We start from the raw sequence: 14,185 nt of genomic DNA on the forward strand, positions 1-14,185 counted from the left end.
GAATATAATATACAAGTTTCACTTTTTAAATGGAATTACTGAAATAAATCTACTTTTTCATGATATTCTAATTTTATGACCAGCACCTGTATATAAACGTATCTTTATACTTGAGAAAATTGGCATACACTTGGTTTTACCTATTATGACACATAACTGGCCTATTTTATTTTAAATTTGGCTGGGCCAAAGTGAAACAGGAAGTGACATCAAAGGGGAACTCGTTAATAAATTAAACTTGCTGGTCTTCGTTTATTAAAGCAAAATTATTTAAACTTTAACTGTCTTTCGTCTCTCTTTGACAGCAACTAAAAATAATCTAAAGAAACATCCATTTCTTCTCTACAGTCTGTGTTGTTTAGCTTTTATAACAACGCTCTGTTTACATGCTGACATTCCCCTTTGACATCACTTCCTGTTTCTTCACATGCCAATATCTCAATAACCGTTCATCTGAGTTACATGAAATTTGTTTTGCAGTATGCTGTCAATGTTATTGTTTCAAAAATGCTTTCATGTTTATTACAAAAGTTTGTTATCACAGGCACTTTAAAGTAGCTCATACATTCAAAATTAAGCTATTTCTCCAAACAGAGGCTGTTCAAAGAACTACCTACAACAGAGAAGGTTTTCCAGCTCATAACCTTTCCACAGAGCCTCATTAAAAAACAGCCCTCACATCTGGTCCCTGACAGTTTCAACTTAAGAGGACAGAGGAAAACTAAATTATGCTCTTTAAAAACAGAATGGACATACATACTGTACTTTATATACCCTCTCAACATCAAATCGCATTAGTAAGAGTCCATTTTTATAGACATATAATTACCGTAATCATTTTCCAGCCTGAACTAATGCACAGTGCGTACACACATTGACAGCATGTTTAATTTGTCGAGCTCCAACTTGCCAAACACTGCTACGTGAGGAATTTCACACCTCATTAGATGCTATGTACTATATTTATTGTACATCACTCAGTCATGAACCAGGGACAGAGGACGTGGACATGTGTTTGAATCTARCCATACCTGCAGTGGCTAGACAAACATACACGACATGTGCATGTAGGAATGCATGAGAGGCTGCTTTTAAGAATGGTTAGCATGCTTAGCTATCTCATGGTGTGTATGAATATAAACTATGGTATCTCATGCAAACACTCTGTAGGTCACTGAGGTGAGCTGAAAATGACCTGTCAGGACTTYTGACATGTCTTCAATGTTTAGTAAAAATATGTTGGAATACCACAAAGTTTATGGATGCTGTAAATATTCAGGAGCCTCTGCATGTTTCATTTCATCTCCAAGGTTTCTGTCCTCTGCTTTGATATATAAAAAAAGAACGTAGGAAGCACGTGGTGATTAATGGCAAACTTTGCAAAACAATTTCATTGAATCATCTGAAAATTTCTAGAAGAAGATGAAAAATTGTGCTTTATTCTCAGTGCAGCAGCCAGTAACCCGCAGGTGTCAGTGTTGCCTGCTTTTCCTGGTCTTCAACAAGCAAAGACACAGTCAAGCAGCTGAAGCATGTCGAAATGTTACTGGAATATTAACTGTGCTGCAAGAGAGAGTTTTAGCCTTTTGAATTTTTGTTCAGGTATTTTTCCAAAGGCTAAGAATGTTCAAGGTCTATTTTATTCTTTCAACCACATTTTTTTTTACAACTGTCCATGAACAAAGCAGTCAAGACTGGTATTTCACAAAAGGGTATTTTCTTTTAAAAAGCAGCTCTTAAGTATATAAAAAAAACAGTTGCATTGTTTTAGTTTTGTCTTTAGGTATGGAAATACTCTGTCTGTGGTTGTGGGTGATAGAAACTATTGTTTTGACAAACTGATTCAACAGTGATATCCTTTTTGACTCCGGTAAACAAAATCAAACACACTCAGCTTCACATATACACATTAAGGAGGTGGTCCAAACATACAGTGTGTTGACTGATCCAGGCTGACGGGCACCTCACTGTTTCCATAGTCTAGGTTGAGCCTGGAGGATAATGTTAAAAATACTGTATGTGGCTTGTGTTTAATACCGCCGGAGCCAGCGTAAACATTGCATCCCAGAAGTGCAGGGGTCAGAGAGGTTTAGAGAACACCTGTGAGTTATAGGATCACTTCAGAACTTGCTCCACAATCTGTCTGCATATCCCTCTGACCCTCACATACACACATACTGTGCATTGAATACCAGCGTACACAGCAATGCATGCACAAGCTGTTTGCACTTTTGCAAAAATTCAGTTGTATTTTTTATATTTTATTTTTTGCAAGCACTTAACACTAGCTGCTCTGAAAAGTTAAATCCATCCTGCATACACTCTGCATGAATGTGCATTAAATTTAGTTATATTTTCTGTATTCTGTTGACATTCTAAAGTGGGAAGTTGCTGGTCAAAACTCAGTCATGCTGCAAAACAATGACCCAAAGGACAGATCCCAAATTCTACAACAGAATTACTACAAATACAATGATAATACTGATAATAATGCAATCAATCAATCTGTTCAGATTCCAAACTAGTCATGTTTTTTTTCCCACAAACAATTTGTCAGACTAATACAATTATATGATGGCTTTTTTGTGTCCTGTCTTGGTTCTACAAACCAGAGGAGCTTCAGAATTCACAGTGAGCTCCTGACTGAGAATTTGGGGTTTTGAGATGACATGACTCAGAAAAAAAGATGGCTAACTATGTACTTTTGTCAGAACTGTTCCAAGAAATAAAATAAATGCATAGCCAAATGATTAAAAATAGTTTAATAGTTGCTTAACTTTAGGTCTCGGCCTGAAAGTTACTAAAAACACCGTGATGTGCGTCTTTGGTGTCTGGTACTTTCATTTTGTGGAAAATTATATGTTGAAAATCTTGGAAAGCAGTGCTATATAAATTTTGGGGTGTATTCATAGTTCCACACACTGTTTCTGCATTTTAACACACGTGAAATAATGTCATTTGTAATGTACTATAGTTAAAGGCAAACCATGTTTGCCCAATCTAAGATCTGCTAAATCAGTTTGCTCAAATCAAATGATAATTATTTTTGTTGCACTTTTTTAAGAATCAGACTTTTAGCTTTAAATTGTATACAAATTTTGTGGGGGTGGGGGGTGAGGTTCTTATTTTAAAGGAATCTCTTTCTGTTTGGTATCCAGGCTGGAAAAAAAAATAGAAACACAAAGGAGAGATGCCCTGAACGACAGGAAAGCAGAAGACTATTCCATGGCCAAATAATGACACAGGAATTTCCAACATCATTACGACAGAAATGACAAACACAACATGATTTATATTTCCAGAGAGCCAAGATACTTTATTAATGCACAGTGGTGTTATGCAAAGTAGTTGTTACATTTTTTTTTATGAATCACTGAAAGCTCTCTATGAGAACAGATGAGACAAAACTGCCTCAGGGGGTTTTACTGCAAAATGAGGAGGTTCCCTTGTCTGATGAGCCTCTGCCAGCCCGAGAGTCAAAACCAATTTAAGCTGACTCATTCACCACTTTTCACTGTCACAAAAAAAAAAAAAATCGACAAGATTCTGTTTGACTGGGTACAAGCACCGTTTCTCATCAAAGATATGAATGGAAAGACTTCTCACAGCTGTGAGGTTGTGACCAAGGAAAGCCAACCACGAGGCAGCACAAGAGGAAAACACTTCAAAGGGAGATGTATTACATAGCTAAAGGCATTGGAGCTCAGCCATGCTGTTACTGGTACCAGTGTTTGCCTGTCGTGTGTTTTCGTTTGGTCACCCAGTCAACAAAATAACAGATTTAAATCTGCTTTCACTTTTAGTTGCAGAGATGTGAAAGTAACGCAGCTGGCTCAGACCATGAAAGGAGAGCATTGCCTTCCATCAGTAGGCGGTTAGTTTACAGTAAGCAAGGAGTTCCTCCTGTTTGTGTGATACATTAGTCATTAGTTACAAGTCCCTGCTAAAAGATGTGCAGGAGCACCGTGTCAGCGGTCCCTTCAAACTAACACACACGTCTCTCACAGCGATGACAACCGCACCAGATTATGAGGGGGTGAGAAGGAGAGACTGACAGCAGCAGAGGTGGAGAGGGGAAAAAAAGAAGATGGAGCGAGAGTGATGCAGAGGAACACAGAGAAAGGTAAACAGTTCCCCCCCTGTCTCTCGTCAGCTCAGTGTAGTGCATTTCCTCCTGCTGTCAACCACTGGAAATAATTTTCGAGCCGGATGACCGCCAGGTCAACTTGCTCTTTTTCTCGAAAGTGAGGCTGGCTTTTTCAAGAATGTTTCACTTGAAATTAAAATCCTCAGTTAATATTYACAGTTGATAAAGACTTTAGTCTTGCACCATGGAAAGCCTCCTTATTGCTCCAAAGATAACACAGCACTGCACAGCATCCAAATCTTGCTTTATAAGTGCTTCATTCACAAATGTAATGAAAGCATCTGCGCAAAGAAAATTTTCTTGTCACAGTTTAGATGAGCTGCCAAGGGAAAATGATACCACAGCCAAGAGTTGAATCAAGTTTTTGTCACGTAAAATGATTTCATGCCATTTAACTTATGAGCACAATAAAGTCACCCGTTTATAATGAATTTAAGGGGTCRTCAAAGAAACATTGGAATGAGTTGAGCACAACCATATATTAAAATGCTAATGTCCTTAAAAGAGTAAAATTGCAAGGTGAACATTTAAAACAAGCAAAATCTGACCTAAATAAAAGGACAAAATTTTGTTTTGTAAGGTTTTCTTCTCCAGGCAWTTTCACAATAAACAGAAAGTCTGTGTTTGAAAATGTAAGCCAGTGCTGAAGGGAATTTAAAAGAGTGTCACAAAGTAAGGCCTCAGTAAACAGTGTTTTTGTTAGAAGTGCACAAGTTCTGACACTTTGAACCTTCATCCCACTTATTTTTTAAGTCTCTGCAGTGGTGTGAAAACACAAAGGTTCTTCTGTTACTGTGCTTTTAAGATTAAAACACATTTGGCGTGAAAACCCACTGTAAATCAGAAAAACTTTTAACTTTAAATGCACAGCCATGGCCCTCAGGACACAAGAAAAATGACACAATCAGTGCCAAMCTCAGGCCAACTTGTAAAAAAGAATTAAAAAATGCAAGATGTACAAATATAAACTTTTATGTTACTGAAGGGGACATAAAATGCTTTTAAATCCTTCCTTTTARCATTTACATATTTTAACAACCTAATATGACAAAACATGCAGAAGAAAGTCAGAAGTCTATAAACTTGTTTAGCAGTTCCGCATCAAAAACTGTGAAGTTATTCTTCATAATACTTAAAATGGAATACAGAAAACTGAATGGATTGAAAAATATGATCCAAACAAAATATAAAGATATCTAGCCTCATGCAGCAGCAAGGGCTAAATTAAACTTTTCTGCACTCCTAGAGACTCCAAACACACAACAAAAGGCATTCAGGAGCTAAAAAAAGTGGATTTTGCATTATGTCACCTTGAAGCCAGCTGCTTGAATAAACAAATAGAAAGAAAAACAAGGCAATGTTAGTTTTAGACACCACTTTGTAATAATTTTAGGATTTTGCTGGGTGCAGCAATGAAAGATGATTTTAAGAAAAGCACACAGGTTAAAAAAACATCCAACATTTAAATATTTCTATTAAATATCAAGACAATAACATTTCACTCAAACTCTGAGCTCTGGACTAACTACTCTGGAGCTAAATTCACATGGCAGGTGTGCATATTTCCTGAACAGTTCCCAACACAGTTGCCAATACACTTCCTAAAACACATGAAAGCCTTAGGCAATCATTTCAAACTACAGCACTGGCTTACATTTTCAAGCCATAAAACAGACAATGGGAGATGAGACTCTGATTAGCAGGTTTCCAAAGGGATGCACTGAGTTCATATGCATATCGTCACTTCACACAAAGGTTTTCATCATCAGCTGTGAGTTTTTAAAGAAAATATCACTGTCGGGGACATTTTGAGAGGTTCAGAGCAGCCAGGCTGTGGAAATTAAAAGGAAGGAATTGGGGAGGGAAAAAAATGCTGTTTCTTCATCCAAATCTTTCAAGCTTTTCTCAGCTTTTGCCTGTCTGTCTCTCATTTATCCGTCTTCCTCTTGGAATCTGACCTACTGCTCACAGTTAAGAGCCAGAGRTTATTTCCTGAGTGCAAAGCTCTTTCTGTGTCTAACAGTGAACAGATTTTAGAGCCATGCGAGTGCTTGAGGACAGGTGGAGAGCAGTGGGTTGGAGTTTTCTTGTCATGTCTCTCAGGAAAATTGAAAAAAAAAAGTTTTGATATAAATCCAGTGACCCTGTTAATAATAATAAAARCAAAATCATATCCTGTGGCTCATTTTCCAATACAGAGGCTGCATTTTTGATGTTTTGAGACTTTGGGGTCAAAAAGCCCCTTAGAAAAAAAAAATCCAATCTGCCTGCTTTAGAAGCTGCAAAATGACACACTGTGCCTTAAAGCTTAAATAATATTCGGACTTGTATCTGCACGCACGTTTACACTCTGCTCCCATTAATGCAAGCGCCCTCAGTGTCAGGAGCAGAGAGGAATGTGATTGCATGCACTTTACTCCAAATATGCAGTTTATCTGAATCGACATACATGCACATGGATCCTTTCTTGGGGGAACAATAAAGGTGTTTTTCCATTCCACAGTWCGGAGTGGTTCTCCACTGTACAGGTATAGCCTGCTCTTTCTTCCAATGTAAACAGTATACTCTGYACTTGGGCGGGATCAGCCGTTTATCATTGTTGCGCGTGTAAAGCCGCAGCGTAAGCTTTAGAGCTCAGCTCAGATCAGCTGTGAAAACGTGGCGATGCTTGTGGTGATACACATACTGATGTATTAATTTGTCATGCACACAAATGAAAACGTCAGCGTTCATGCCTGTAATTGATGCAACAACTTTACAGGGCGAACTGCCAACAACGACGCACAAACTCATCCAAAATCACTGAAACGCAGTTTCAGGAATCACAAGCCTTAGCACAGAAAGTATCTCTCTGGTCTGGGATTGATTTTAATTTGGTTTTGCCTCTACAATTTCATGCAGCGAAAAYGCGAGGGACTGTTTCTTGACAAAACAAGTTCAGGGGCTGTGTGTTTACAGAAGGGCAACTTTGATGCAAAGCAGAGACGTGACAAAAAAGTAACCTCAGCTTTTCCAGTATTGTTCCACATTGCCTTACAGTAGACTGAACAATGATTCATTTTAAATCAAAGACTGAATACTTTTTTTCTTTTTCCTAAATGGAATCAAAATAAACAAAAAAATATGTAGCTAACTTTCATTTTAACAGAATCCCATTGTGGTATTGGTGAAAGCACTCCAAAATAAACAAGACATTTAGCAGATTCTCCTTTCAGATGTTATTACATTTGATTAAAGTGGAACCATATAACTTGTTCCAATGGATTCTTTATAAATGTGATTTTCAGAAACGCATTTAGAGCCCACCGCAAAGACAGGATAAACTTTTAAAGTCAACTCAGTWCAAGATGGCTGCCACAGCTTGACCTGTGTAAACACAAAAATGACCACATCTCGGCCATTTCATTTTTTTTAAATACTGAGCTTAAGTTTGGTGTGGTGTTTTCTGAGAGTCAATCCCAAAATTTACACAAAGGGCTCACAGAGTATTTATTTATTAAAAACAAAAAAGTATGTACAATTAAAAACACAATCATAAATTAAATGAAAGGAAGCAAAAAGAAGAAAATATATTATATCTGTCCCCCTTTTTTCCCCAAAAGTAAATTGAAATAATAATAATATACAGAAAAACAATGTCAGATCCTTCCCAAACAACAATCCATATCAGTACACATTGCACTGCTTCGTATTTCTCCAACAAACTTGCCTTTATCACTCTCGATTATTCCACTCTCATTCTTGGAATGAAGTATGATGCTCCTTCAAASTGGTTTGAAATTTTGATTTTACAAACATCTCCACTCCCTTAAAATTGTAGCAAGTCTTTTAACAAAATGAATTGAATGTGTAAAGGTAATATGTTTATATGAGCCATATACTGAAAACATGTAAAATATTATAATCAATCAAATCATAGAATTTCAATAACTTCATGTGATAAAATAATGTATTTGAAGGAATTTAAAGTTTTCAGGTGATAATTCAGCTCTGTCATGTAAAATAAAAATAGCATTTGTAACAGTTTTGCATGCATTTCCCCAGACTTCWTTACAATATACAGTATACAGGGCTTTATCATTCAATAACTCCCTTACTTTACATGCTAGATCTGTGCCAAAAACTTTGGTATGCAAAGTGACTGGCAATATACGTTCCTTTAATTAATACTATTGTTTATACAAATATTGTTTTCTTGAAAGATGTTCTGCTAGGTTTTTGTTGTATAAAATGAGTGAAGARCTTTCTCTTTTATTGCAAAAGGGTTTGGCTTGATGTAGCTTTTCTTTTGTTTCTGAGAACTATTGTTCACTGAAGATGTGAAAGGTGCTGCACCGCATCTGCAGGATTCAACAAGCCTGATCTTTTTTTTTTTTTGTTTAAATGGTGAAAACAGTCATTTGCAATTAAAAGTACAAAAAAACAACAAAGAACAGTGTGATTTGAAATTTTAGCATAACCATGTCCAGKTCATAAAACCAAACGTGTCACAGATAATGAAGTTTATGCAGTGTTGTAAGCAATAATAGAAGCCGATACAGTTGGATGCAACTTTCCCTTACTATCCTCCTTTCTGTCCTTCCTATAACTGAGCCTGGACCCAATAAACCCATCCTCTCCCTGCAGTCGCCACGTGGACGTGGGAGGTCAGTCCTGCCTGCAAGACCTTGAAGGCAGGATGAACAAAATGATTAACATGTTTTCCAGACCCATAGCTCTTATGACCATGACATTTAACAATCTTCTCATGACAAGTGCTTAATCTTTCAGCATAGTCATGGTAATAACTCCCTCCCTTCCTGGTGAGCATCTGAAATCCCACAGCAGGGAAGAAAAAGGAGGTCCAGATGCAAGAATGCCTRTCTGGCCATTGACAAGGAGGAAAACAAAGAGGGATGGAGAAGAAGAAGTAAAAAATAAAACACATCAGAGACATCAAGGGATGGGAGAGGCAAAGAGTTATGTAAGGATACAGATGGATCATGGGATGAACTGTACAAAAAATGCTCCTTGTGATAGAAATAAGCCAAACTATGAGCCAAGATTTTACAGTGACAGAGAAGAGTTCAAGGACAGGGTTAGTTCAAAAAAAGACTAAGGGGAGTTACAAAACAGTTACAGAMAAAGCTCATGTTGAGTTTCAGCGCTATGTTTCTAATCTCAATAGCTTTAACAGAAAAACARTTTTCTTAGTTCTACTTGTTTCAACTGACAGAAAACCAACAGTTTTAGACTTTCTTTTAAGATTGCTTCATTTGTTTACTACCAGAGTGCAACTTGAAAACCGTCACAGTCAAAAAATATATATATATAAAGACAGACGGAGAAAATCAACAATGTGTTCTGACTGAAGCTGCTCGCAGTGTTCTGCGAAATAAACGTCAGTTGTGTTTCTGATATAGATCACTGACTAATGCGTGAGTCACTYGGCTCATCAGCCGCACGTTTGACTTGACTCATTTTACAACGTATCTGCGCTACGAGCACGTCTCACAGCTCCTGCCGTCGACTTGACGGGGCGTATAGATGTCCCCCGAAGCCGCGACTGTGTGTTATACTAAACAAAACAGAGGAGCCATTGTGTTGCGCCAGTCGCCAAGGTAAATTTGCATGCGGTCAAACGTGGGAGTCAACAGACAGATATGAATGCTCATACGCCCATAATTTTCCATTGTGTCCTACTTGAGCTGCACACTTGTCTGATGCCACAAGCATGGGTGTGGGCCTGTTGACAAAAAATTAGGTGTAAGGCTCAAAAATAGGAGAAAAAGCAAGCACAGTATTGCTTTTGTGTTCCTCRAAATCAGAATTTCTTGCTCTAAACCTTAAATCTGGTTAATCTTGTTTTGTTGTAAAGAAAAAAGAGAACAGTTTGATACAATAATTGTTATAAACAATGTTACAGTGTGGGGAAATATTCTGGTTGCAAGCTAGCAACAAATTACTTAGTTAGTTACATTTATTTTTAAATAGTTGTAACATGGTGAGATACATTTAGTTTTGCCCCATTGGACTGAGGCAAAAATTTAAACAACATATTGTAAGAAAATTTAGCGTTCATTAAACTGGAATCGAGACGAAACCACATAAATGTTGAACAGATTAAATGTGAGGAGAAGAGGCCCAAACAACCCAGACCTGGTTAATGAGCGAGCCTTTATTGCTTTCGTTGAAGCAACCAGAGCAACGCTGCCTGAAAGCGGAAGTTCCGGTCTATAATAGACAGGGATCTTCAGTGCCTTGTATGCCCCCTACAGGTCTACGGCTGAATCGCAGACACTCTGAACAGCAATGCTCATCTAATGTTTTTATTAACGGTTTATTATGTGTTGTCAAGGTGTTTCGGGCATGTACCTAAAACTATTTTAATCAGAACATTACAATAGTCAAACCATAGATTATAAAAGTCAAGCCTAAAAAAGAGGGCACACTGACACACCATTTGTCAAGCCTAAGACAAATGGTGTGGTGCTTTAAATCAGTATCTAACTAATAAATTCCTTCAATATCATATACCTACATCAGTTGACCCCAGGACGCTATGGAAAATATGCAAAATATGCAATATACATGATTCTTTCTGTAAATGYGCCATTTATTTGTTTAGTTATTGGATTTGTACAATTTAAAGCTTGACTGGTAACCAGAYGATCAAACATTCGAAAATATATTTTTTGTCCTATTTCATGGAAATGGAGTTTAAACAAAAGTTCAACTCTGGAAGACTAATAGCCTCACCTGCTCCTGCCGACCTCCACGTCTCAAGCCCAGCCACGTYCAATCAGCTCCTGACTACCAGTGAATAAAAGCCAGTAATCTCAATCAACCCCTCTGCATGCCAGCTGACTGTCAACCTAACACCACTCCTCCTCCACCCTTCATCTTCTGGTATCCAAGGGCGCTCCTCCCTTTTAACCTCCACCACCAGTGTCGGGGGGAAGAAAACTCCTACCCCTTMACTCAAAGCATCTCTTACGAGGTTACAGCTTCACTCAGCGCTCTCGTCCTCTGCCGGGGTCCGAGCGCCAAACTCTGATGATGCCTTTTATATCAATCCCGTCCAGCCGTCTCAGTCGTTGTATCCTTGGGCAAGACACTTCACCCACCTTGCCTACTGATGGTGGTCAGAGGGTCCGGTAGCCCCGGTGCATGGCAGCCTCGCTTCTGTCAGTGTGCCCCAGGGCAGCTGTGGCTACAGTGTAGTTTGCCATCATCAGTGTGTGAATGTGAGTGTGAATGGGTGAATGTCTGTTAGTGTAAAGCGCTTTGGGGTCCGGAGGGACTTGAAAAGCGCTCTATAAGTTCAGTACCATTTACCATTACCATTTACCACCAATAGTCTGTCTTTGTGTGAGTCCTTCCAGGTTGAAATATTATTATTAAATGGTTACTTTATACCTGTAGWATCAAGATTCTCATCATTTACTCAAAATAAACTTATACTAATTTACTCATCGTTGGCTATTCACCATCTTTAGACTTATCAAAATAAACAGTTTTCTGCAGATATATTTACTTGGGGTGGGACAAGTCMGATGGCATTTGCAAGAACGTTTCCAGAATACAGCGACATACGCAGTGGGGGTTTCAGTTTCCTTACATGAGTTGCAGAGGCGAACTGTCCTGTTAGAACATGTTTAAATGTTTAAAAAATCTGTGCGACAAAGTTCCTCGCAAAACTCACAAAGTCAATGGGTGTCTCAAACACACCTGTGTTTTGTTATAGATGCCTCTAACTCAAGTCAAGAAAGCTAAATCTGTTGCCCTGTCATGGTTTTGCTGTTTTGAGATGTTTTATTTCTGGTGTTTTTATTGTGTTTCCTGTCATTCCCCAGTACTTTTCCTCAGTTGGATTTTGCTCCTCGGGACTGCCCTGCCCTCTTACACCTGTTCCGGCTGTTTAAAACATGTCTACACAGCTTGTTGGCCACTTGATTCCAAMCACTCAGAGTTCAGTGCAATGAAAGCAAAAAAGTATCCATTTTCTCATAATTTTTCTGCAATTTTGAATCACCAAATATAGTCTTCAGTTGTGGCCCACTGGTTTCCTTCATGGAGCCAACAAAATATCACAGTATAAACATTTTAAGGAGCAACTACTGTTGTATTGTTTTTCTAACTTCAATCACTAAAGAACTGTTGTTTCCTGATTTTCGGTCACAAAGAAAGTTTGTTTAATTTTATGAACACAAAACAGAAATCAGTACAAAAAAAAAGTATATTGATTTTTTTACAGTTAAAGCTGTAAAGTATGTTATAATACCTAAAGAGAAATCAATATCAGCAGCTTGACAAACTTCTGAAATTAAACCAGGCCACAAAAATCTGTGATTCCCTTAAACAAAAATAAATGAGATRAACATTTATATTTTCCAGACTAGTTTGGTTTATGGTCAAATAGTTGAAAATTTGTGCAACATTTTCTCAGAAAATTAAATGGATACACMAACAAAACAGATTGCTCATCTTTCTTAAATATAATACTAAACCGATGAACAGGTTTGACTCAGATCAGTTCAAAATGTACTTACTTATTTTATAGTTAGCCAAGCATTTATTCAAATGAAAAATTGCCATTTTTTGCCATTCTTGTTTTAGATAATATTTTATTTTGTGCACAAATGGATGCAACTACAATAGTTAAAGGAGCAAATTTCTTAGAAAAATGGGGCTGAATTTGGAGAGTCATCCTGTAACTGGTCGGCTGCCAGTTTAAACCCTCATTCTGTCTGTCTCAGGCATTGAGTSCTGAAGATGGTTAAAAATACAGTTTATTGTCTACTATAGAATTTGATAAAATGTTTTATAGTGAACATTTGTTTAAAACCTACCTATTGTATTTTTACATAAATATATGAACTAGTCCTATTAAAGAGTGATAATTCTGTTAGATTTGTGAGAATTTCGTTGTATTGTAGAGCAAACAAAAAATAAATCCCAAATCAAACCCAAAACAAAAGTGATCCTGTCATCTGTCTCGCTGTTTGTCAGTCTGCCGTCAAAAAAGCGTACTAAAGACTTGACCCCAACGCTTTCTGTTGTGTGTGGTCTTCACATCACTCTGTCATCGCTCTTTTTCTGCGCTTCTGTCTCTCGGCTCCTCCCCCTCTCTCCCCCCCACACCTCCCCTCTCTCGCCCCCTCCGGCTGATGTCAACCACCTGTCTGTGTGGGACCTCCCAGGCCCATCCTCTGTCTGTTCGCAGCATGCCTTGTTAAGTGTGTGAGTAGAGTTATGGTGAGAGAGATAAAGTGGCTTCTTTCCAGTGCAGCCTCATGTTTTTATTTATTTTTTTTTTTTTGTATTTGATTTGCAGCTTAGATAAATTAATATTTGCTGTGAAAAGATGACTCCAAAATTCCAGTTGACACTATTAATCCTCAAGTCTTAACTCTAACAAAACCAGATGAGAAATAAAACAYGAAATAAAACCTCACTGCAGTTGTAGCAATAWAAAAAAAAWACAATAAAAATGTWAAATCCTCATTGGTTCAGTAAATTCCGGGATCCTGTCTGGCTGACACAGCTGTAAACTGGATTTAATGATTTTGTGCATTCTCACATCGGCTCAGTTCAAAAGCACTAGCAAGTGGCGTCGCTTATATCCTTGGGGCTAAGGTGTGTGCAATACGTATCCAACACAAACAAATGCATACATGCAYGTACCTCGTACACCTGCACAAACTACATCCCTCCAATGCTGGTGTGGTTTATGCCTCTGTTTCCTCTGCGTGCTCTCTTTGACAGCAAAGTGAGTAAACTCGACCTCTGTTAATAGATGGGAATTTATAGAAGCAGGAATTCATGTAACTCTTACAAACAAAGCAAAAAATGCTACTTTCATCTTAGTTAAGGTATTCAAATGATTAAAATGAATATTTTAAAATCATGTATTTCAATAGGATGACGACAGCAAGGCAGGACTACGTGTCCATACGTGATAAACTGAGAGCAATATGACAGTCTCATCATAGCACACACACACACACACACACACACACACACACACACACACACACACACACACACACACACACA

The 14,185-nt window shown here is 37.9% G+C and overlaps 1 protein-coding gene across 1 annotated transcript in view; it reads right to left on the minus strand.

Annotated features, from left to right (window-relative positions):
• ngfa (nerve growth factor a (beta polypeptide)) overlaps nt 1–14,185 on the minus strand; it is a 24,004-nt gene that overhangs the window by 2,312 nt on the left and 7,507 nt on the right. The gene's annotated exons all lie outside the window — the stretch shown is intronic.

Source organism: Austrofundulus limnaeus, unplaced genomic scaffold (genome assembly GCF_001266775.1).
Source record: "Austrofundulus limnaeus strain Quisiro unplaced genomic scaffold, Austrofundulus_limnaeus-1.0 Scaffold3, whole genome shotgun sequence".
Taxonomy (NCBI): Eukaryota; Metazoa; Chordata; class Actinopteri; order Cyprinodontiformes; family Rivulidae; genus Austrofundulus; species Austrofundulus limnaeus.